At 36.8% G+C, this 7,566-nt stretch overlaps 1 non-coding gene across 1 annotated transcript; it reads left to right on the top strand.

The window, feature by feature from the left end:
* The first annotated feature begins 6,165 nt into the window (after positions 1-6,165).
* Positions 6,166-6,237, top strand: TRNAQ-CUG. Its single transcript has one exon. It is a non-coding gene; the product is annotated as a tRNA-Gln (tRNA).
* Positions 6,238-7,566: the final 1,329 nt, after the last annotated feature.

Here is a 7,566-nt window from a genome sequence, read left to right as displayed (position 1 = left end):
GATGTGGAAATGGAATGATGGTGGTGTGGTAGTAATTGGATATGTCGTGGCAAATGAAATTATAAAACGTGCAAGTAAAAGGGAAATGTCAAGGCAAAATAAAAAATACTGGATTTAATTTATAGGAATTTAGCTTTCTCACACAACTAGCAGCAATGAGAATGAACGTTGGGAGTCACTAGGAAAACCTAAGTCTATTTCTCTGAATGGTATTTCCTCTATGATTAACCTGCCTGACAGAGTCTACTAAAGTTCCCTCAGCTATCTCTAGGAAAGGACTCGATAGATTAAAGTTGCCCTGGCAAATCCGATTGGCATAAACCCCTGCAGTGATCCTATTGATTCAGATAACAGGATATGTCTTGGCAATACCTTTTTACGGTAGCATTAACATCTAACCTATTGGTTATACTCTACTCCTTTTAGTTGAATGAAATCTTATTCTTATCTCTAAGATGGATTATGCATAGTTACTGTCTAGAACCCCTTTGTTTATGTAGTTCCTCCCTAGCTTCTCTCGAAGACTAAAGATATTTTGCCTAGGTATTCTCTCAAACCCTAAACACCTTCTAAGGAAATGCTACTCTCGTAGGTCCTAAAACCTCAAAGCATTAAGTTTCATAAACAAAACAGATTAAAACATAATAAAACAACCATTCATTGAAAATAAAACTTAGACATCCAAGCGAACTCCCACCAAATAGGATTAGTTCATGGTGGGGTTCGAAATAAACAAGTTCAAGACAAGTTTCATTCGTTCCTTACAACCCAACGACAAAATATGAAAGCAAAGAATTAAGGGGATGAGAGAAAGCCTTCGACGTGCACTGCCCAATGCTCTTCTCAGCCACCAAGAACTGCTCCCAACGGACTGGCTCCTCTTGGATGCTCAGAACGCCACTCCCTTCTGCTAGTCAAGGAGCAATGCCAAGGCAAGACGGATTGACTGAGAAAGGTGAGACCTTCTCACACTAACTTTTTAAGCTCAAACCAGTGTGTAACTAAAATCCTCTTTAATGTGACTTCATCCTTTATTTATAGGGGAATACAAATCCTAGGACTTGATGTTAACTATCTTAGAAAACCCCAAAACCATAATTGAGCTACTTGGGAGCTGAACAGGGCAGTCTATGATGCAGCCTGGGTAGCTGGCTGATGAACCGGAAAAATCCCGCTGCAGGCGCCCAAGGACATGCAGGATCTGCAGGGTCAGGTGGCGTCATCAGCAGAAACGGCGGGCAGAGCGCCGATCCCTCCAGGCGGATCTTCGAGGTGGATTTCTCGAGCAGAGCTCTCAAGGAGTCGGATATATCTGGCTGCAAAAATATCTTCTCGCACTTACATCACTTTCAAAATGCCAGTTGAATTTGGCAAATTCATTTTTCTATATAATATCCTTATGTCACATCATTTTCTTTCCTCTTCTTCTTGCTATCAATACCTGCACATCATCAGACAACTACCATTCCCGTAAAGCAGCACCGTAGTAAAAATAAAATGCCACGGCAAACCGAAATCCACCACATGCAACTAAATGCTTCTAAATGCGTCTACATGGTCCTAAGTGAGCCTTTAGACATCCAATAGCTTAAGTAAAAAGATCTCAAAATGTGTCCTTTTACGGAGTTATCAGTGTTCTTGAAAGAAAAATGAATATTGAATGGAAAAAGACTTAAAATGCTCAAACTTGATGTTTAAGGCTTTCTCTTTGATTCTCTCTCAATTCTTGTTTCTTGTTCTAGATCAATGGCTCCTCAGCTTGTTTAAATACACCTTGGATTGATTATGAACGTTGGTGATCATTGTGAAGTCAATAGAGTCGTTATGGTGTAATTATCATTTAAAAAATCTGTTGGGAGCGTAGGTGTATCGGTACACTCTCAAGGGTGTATCGGTACATTGCGTATAAAATTCAAATATTTTGACCGTTAGTTGACCTAGTGTATCAGTACATCCCAGGTGTATCGGTACACTAATTACATTCGATGTTTCTCGGAGCCATGAGTGTATCGATGCATTGGTTGTGCATCGGTACACAAAATACATTCAAAGTTGGGTATGTATCGATACATCCAAGAGTGTATCAGTACATTCCTTTGTAAAAATTATTTTTGGCCCAATTATGGTTTGAAATACTTTGTAAAAATTATTTCAAAAATATTTTAAGACTAAACACAATTTTACACTTGAGTAAGGATTAAAATTGACCTTTAAAAACTTGGAGTAATATTTTTGATATTCGAATAATTTAATCGAATATTCTTTAAAAAATGAATATAAAATCTTAAAATTCAATAACACTTTATTTGTTATATCGAAACATCAAAATGTTTTCAACAAGAATGGTATTGTGAGTGCTCATGTTGCTCGTGGTACGATAAGTGGTGCTGGTGATGATAGTTGTAATCCAACATATCATCACTTAGAAACGTTCTAAGAAGAACTCAGCTAATGCTAACTTTACGGTTATGGAAAACTCGAGTTGTGATTGTTGTCACACTTAGAAAGGTGAGACAACTCAGGTAGATGAATTACCTTCTGCTCATGTTGAGTTGACATCTGATTCTAATAAATAGGTGATTGATTCAGGTGTTAAGCATCATGTCACGCCTGAGTCTAAGAACATCATTCAATGGGCTGAGCACTTTTGTCTAGGTAATCTAGTTGTGGGTAATGGCATGTCGTTAAAAGTTAATATGGTTGGCAATGTTATTTTACCTTCATCCTTCCGTCATTTGTTTTTGAATGATCTTCTGCATGTGCCTAGTGTAACAAACAACTTTCTTTCGGTTTTAAAGTGTGTTAGGGACAATGGAGTTTACTTTGAGTTTCACTCGCATGGGTGTTATGTTCGTGATAGCTTTACGAGTGAAGTGCTACTTTCAGGGAAGGTTAAAGCTAATCTTGTTTGTGATAAGGCTTAAGCTAATCTTGTTGATGTTAATGGTTCTAGTTTATATTATCTCTGGCATGAAATGTTAGGTCATGCCAGTTATAATACTGTAGTATGAGTTGATGTATCGATTTCTTCAAATGTTAATGAAAAGTGTGATGCGTGTTGTATTGGCAAAAGTAAGAAGTTGTTGTTTTCCTATTCCACTTCTATTTATCATGCTCCTTTTGAGTTATTGTTCATTGATCTTTGGGGTCCTGCTCATGTTGCCTCCAAAGGGTTTAAATATTATTTGACATTCGTTGATGCGTATTCAAGACATACTTGGATCTATTTTTTGCAAAAAATCTCAAGATATCGTGGTGTTTTTGTTGTTTCAAAAATTGGTGTTGACTCAGTTTGGTGTTCTCATTAAAGCAATTCAAAGTAATTGGGGTAGAGAATACAAGAGTTTGTCTCAGGTTCTGCTACAAAATGGGATTAATAATAGACTTTCATGTCCTCACACCACTGAGCAGAATGGAGTTGTGGAGAGGAAGCACAAACATATCATTGAACTTGCTTTAGTCTTTTTAGCTCAAGCATCTATGCCTGTGCAATATTGACTTTGGCATTACTCACAGAGCAGTACTATTGACTGCACATGGAGGAAGATGTGCAAGCCTATGTGAGGACTTGTCTTGTGTGCCAACAAGATAAGATCAAGACAAAGAGAGACTGGCGGGATTTTTTCTACCTTTGCCCATTCTTGAGCGCCCATGGGAGAACATATCCATGGATTTTATAGTTGGTTTGTCAATCATTGATGGCCTTTCAAGTAACATGGTTGTGGTTGACAGGTTTTTGAAGTATACGACGTTTATTTCGATGTCCAAAGTGTGCCAACCCGAGGAGGAGGCTCATCTTTTCCTCAAACACGTGGTGAAATTTTTGGGAGTTTCGAAAACCATCTTTAGTGACCAGGACACACGGTTCACTGGGCGATTCTGGACCGAGTTGTTCAAGTTGATGGGATCAAGCTTGAATTTTTCTACCATCGTGCATCCACAAACCAATGGGCAAACCGAGATAGTGAATACTTTGTTGGAAATTTATTTGAGGCAATATGTAAGTGCCACCCAACGTGACTGGCCAAAGTTGTTGGATGTGGCTCAGTTTTCCTACAACTTGCAACAGAGTGAGGCGATTAACCAAAGTCCGTTCGAGATTATGACCGGGCAGTAACCGTTGAACTACACGGTGTCTACCAAGTATGAGAGGCCGAGTCCAACAACACATGGATTTGCCAAGGAGTGGCAAGATTATCATGACTTTGCTCGAGCTTGTTTACACAATGCGGGGAAGCATACCAAGAAATGCACAGATAGAAAGATGAGGGACTTGAATTTTTAGGTTAATTATATAGTCTTTTCCAAATTGGCTGGAATCTTGAGCAACCCGACAGTGCTAAAAGGGCTTGTACGAAGATACGAGGGTTCGTTCAAAGTTGTGAAGAGGCTAGGCACTATGGCTACAAATTAGAGCTACCTTCGACCATCCGAGTTCATCCAATGTTCTATGTTAGTGTTCTCAAACCATACCACCATAATGAGGAGGATCCCGATGGAGGCAAGTCACACCAAGCGCCAGTCGGAGTGAAAGTCTCCTATGATAAGGAGGTCGCAGACATTTAGGCCGAGAGATTCATTTGACGACTAAGACACCACTTGAGGCATGAGTACTTTGTTTTGTGTAAGGGACTTCCCGAGACTAAAGGAAGTTGGGAGCATGCAGAGAGACTTTCACAATGTATATTCGAGATAGACTGGTTCTATTCCAGACGAGTGACGAGGGCGTCACTAGGTCCAGTGGGGGTGAATGTCACAGACCGTGAGTCCATGACCGAGGTCACAACGCAAGAAGGAGCCCATGACAACCTTGGGCCTTGCTAGATCCTTCCAGACTTGCCCTTTTCATGGAGATGAAGAGCCTTGCATACTTATGAAAAAAGAATCACTTAGTTAATGCAGAATCATCTTAATTTTTTCCATAATCTTTGTAATATTCTTTTGAAGGCAAGTTATCAATGTCGTTGTATAGTTTCCTTAGTTAGAGATATCTTATAAGTATGATTCCTTAGATTGGGAGATTGTATTCGATCTGGTCTATCGATGTACTTAGATTTTATCCGTTTATTGAGGAGGCAAATTGAGGCCTCTCCTCATCATTTGTACTCACTTCTTCATTTTGAGAAATCATAGAGCATTCTCTCTAACTCTCTTGTCTTGTTCTTATGCTTGTTTTCTCTTTAAAAGTTCTTTTTCTTCCATTATAATCTAAGCATATCTGTTTGGATTGTTTTTAAGCTGACTTAGTCGCATTAAGGTGCGTGTTTGAGGCATTTAAAGTTCCAAGGGTATGGCATTTTCATCATCTTCTACCTTTGCGTATATCTAATATTGTAGTCGTCTTTCTTGATGGTTATTGTTACGCACATACCATCTCCAAGAAGCTATGATTGATCCGTGATTTCAATGTTTTCATTGCATTAAATCTCGACTTCTTGGTCATGGATGATTATTCCTCAGTTTTATGAATATTCTCAATCGTAATTAGTATGTCTACTAAATTATCATCTCTTTCCTCTATTCTCATTGCATTTTTTTCTTTTCTTGCTTATTCAACTTTGATCGATTTGGTAGATTATGAGTTCTTCATGCTTTTGTGATTCTCACTATTTTCCTTGTCTTCTTTGTTCATTTTTCTGTTATTGTTGTCTCCTTGCTTGTTCTTACACTCTTCGTTGAAGGTTCTTCATGGTTGATTCTTTTGGTGGAATCTCTCTTGAATCCTCTAAATCTTGGAGTATCGAAAACCTTCAGTTATGAAAATTATTATTCCTTGACATAGATAATGACACATATAACATAATTAACGTCTACCAATTCTGTCACGGTCAGTGGTACCGTGTGCATCATCACACCTCGACGTTGTTTGCCGATGGTTATATGAAACAACATATTGTTAATGGATAAAAGAAGATGAAGCAAAGTTTGCTTGAAATTTGTCAAAAAAAAATTATCAATCCAAATCTTATGTCACTTGATGGAATTAAAAAAAATCAAAAACAGTGTCAAAATTTAGAATGATACACGTAAACGATGGGTGTATTTATTTATTATGGTAAATCATCTTCCACATTTTAGTCCTTTATGTTCTTTGATTGCTTCCTGATTGTACATTTAAATTAAGCTTCAAAGACATTAAAAAATAATAGACAACATAAAGCAAAAGGTTCCATGGTCTAGCGGTTAGGACATTGGACTCTGAATCCAGTAACCCGAGTTCAAATCTCGGTGGAACCTTTCTTCGTTATTATTTTTCCCGTTACTAAGCCAAAGCCATATTTTCCTTGAGAGTTTGATTGTTGAAGCATTAAAACCAACTATGGTTTTTTGAAAATTTTGAATTAATCATGGCATTATATGTACAATAACATGCTTAAGCTAATAAGCATTTTTTTCTGCCACCGTAAACACACTTGACACGGCCGGCTTCTTCCGCGCCACCACTCAACAAGCGTTCATCTTCGTGCAATGGGGTTGAAGCTTGGCCTCTTCTGCAAATGACATAGCCTGGAAAATCATTTGTGATCTCACGAGCAAGTTTGGGGCCATTGCAATCGATGATTTGGCCGGCGTCTGTTGAAACCCTGATGGGATTGGTTTCATGGACGCCTCCTTTGAGAGAACAATTCCCCATTTTTAGAATTTGGAAAGGTCTGTATGGTTTGAGATTCAGAGGGGATGAAGACGATATTTAAAAGTTGAATCTTTGGGGAAGAAGTGGTTGGGAAAGAGGACAAATGGGGTTTTCCCTTTCAAATTAATTTGATCGGCGCCATGCGATTAGCTGACCGTTGGCGATGGATTATGATTTTATCTGGATAAACTACGTATTTAGTATCTAAACTATCAGTTTTAATCCTTTTAGTACCTAAACTTTCAATTTTTATTTCAAAATCATGTCTAACATTTAGTGTTGTTTCATTTTAGTATCCTTCGTTAAAAACTTAACGCGTCTAAACTATCAGTTTTGGTATGTTTTAGTATCTAAGCTTTCAAATTGTTTCAAAACCTAATGTTAAATTTAAATAGGGGGTACTAAATGAAACAAAAATTAAACTTTAGGATTGATTTTGAAAATTTTAAAAATTTAGATACTAAAACAGATATTTTACAAACTAAAAGTGTAATTTATCCTTTTATCTAAGGGGAGATTTTCAAGTTCTATACAACATGGAATAGAAGAATATATTTAGGTTTATCATGGGATGGTATTCAATTTTTGTTAATTTCGAGTTTAAATATCGATATTTTATTTAATTTACTATTCATATTGAATTTTAACATATCTACATCTAAATTTAAATATATATTGAAAGATATTCAAATCATCTAAAAAACCATATTTTTAATAAGTACACTTTTTTTTTAAAAAATAATAACAATTTTAGATATTTGAATTCATATCGTTAATATATATATCTTCGTATTTAAAAAACATTTTTAACATTCTTTTTTCAATAAAACGATTACACAAATTTTCTTATTTGTTCTTATTTCTTTTAATATATCGAGCTATGTTTAATAATTTATCCAAAATAATAAATATACATTTGTCCCCCAAATTCA

The sequence above is a fragment of the Hibiscus syriacus genome, unplaced genomic scaffold (genome assembly GCF_006381635.1).
Source record: "Hibiscus syriacus cultivar Baekdansim isolate YM2019G1 unplaced genomic scaffold, ASM638163v2 tig00112159_pilon, whole genome shotgun sequence".
NCBI classification, from domain to species: Eukaryota; Viridiplantae; Streptophyta; class Magnoliopsida; order Malvales; family Malvaceae; genus Hibiscus; species Hibiscus syriacus.
The sequence above is the reverse complement of the archived record's forward strand: the minus strand, read 5'-3'. Positions and strand labels throughout refer to the sequence as shown.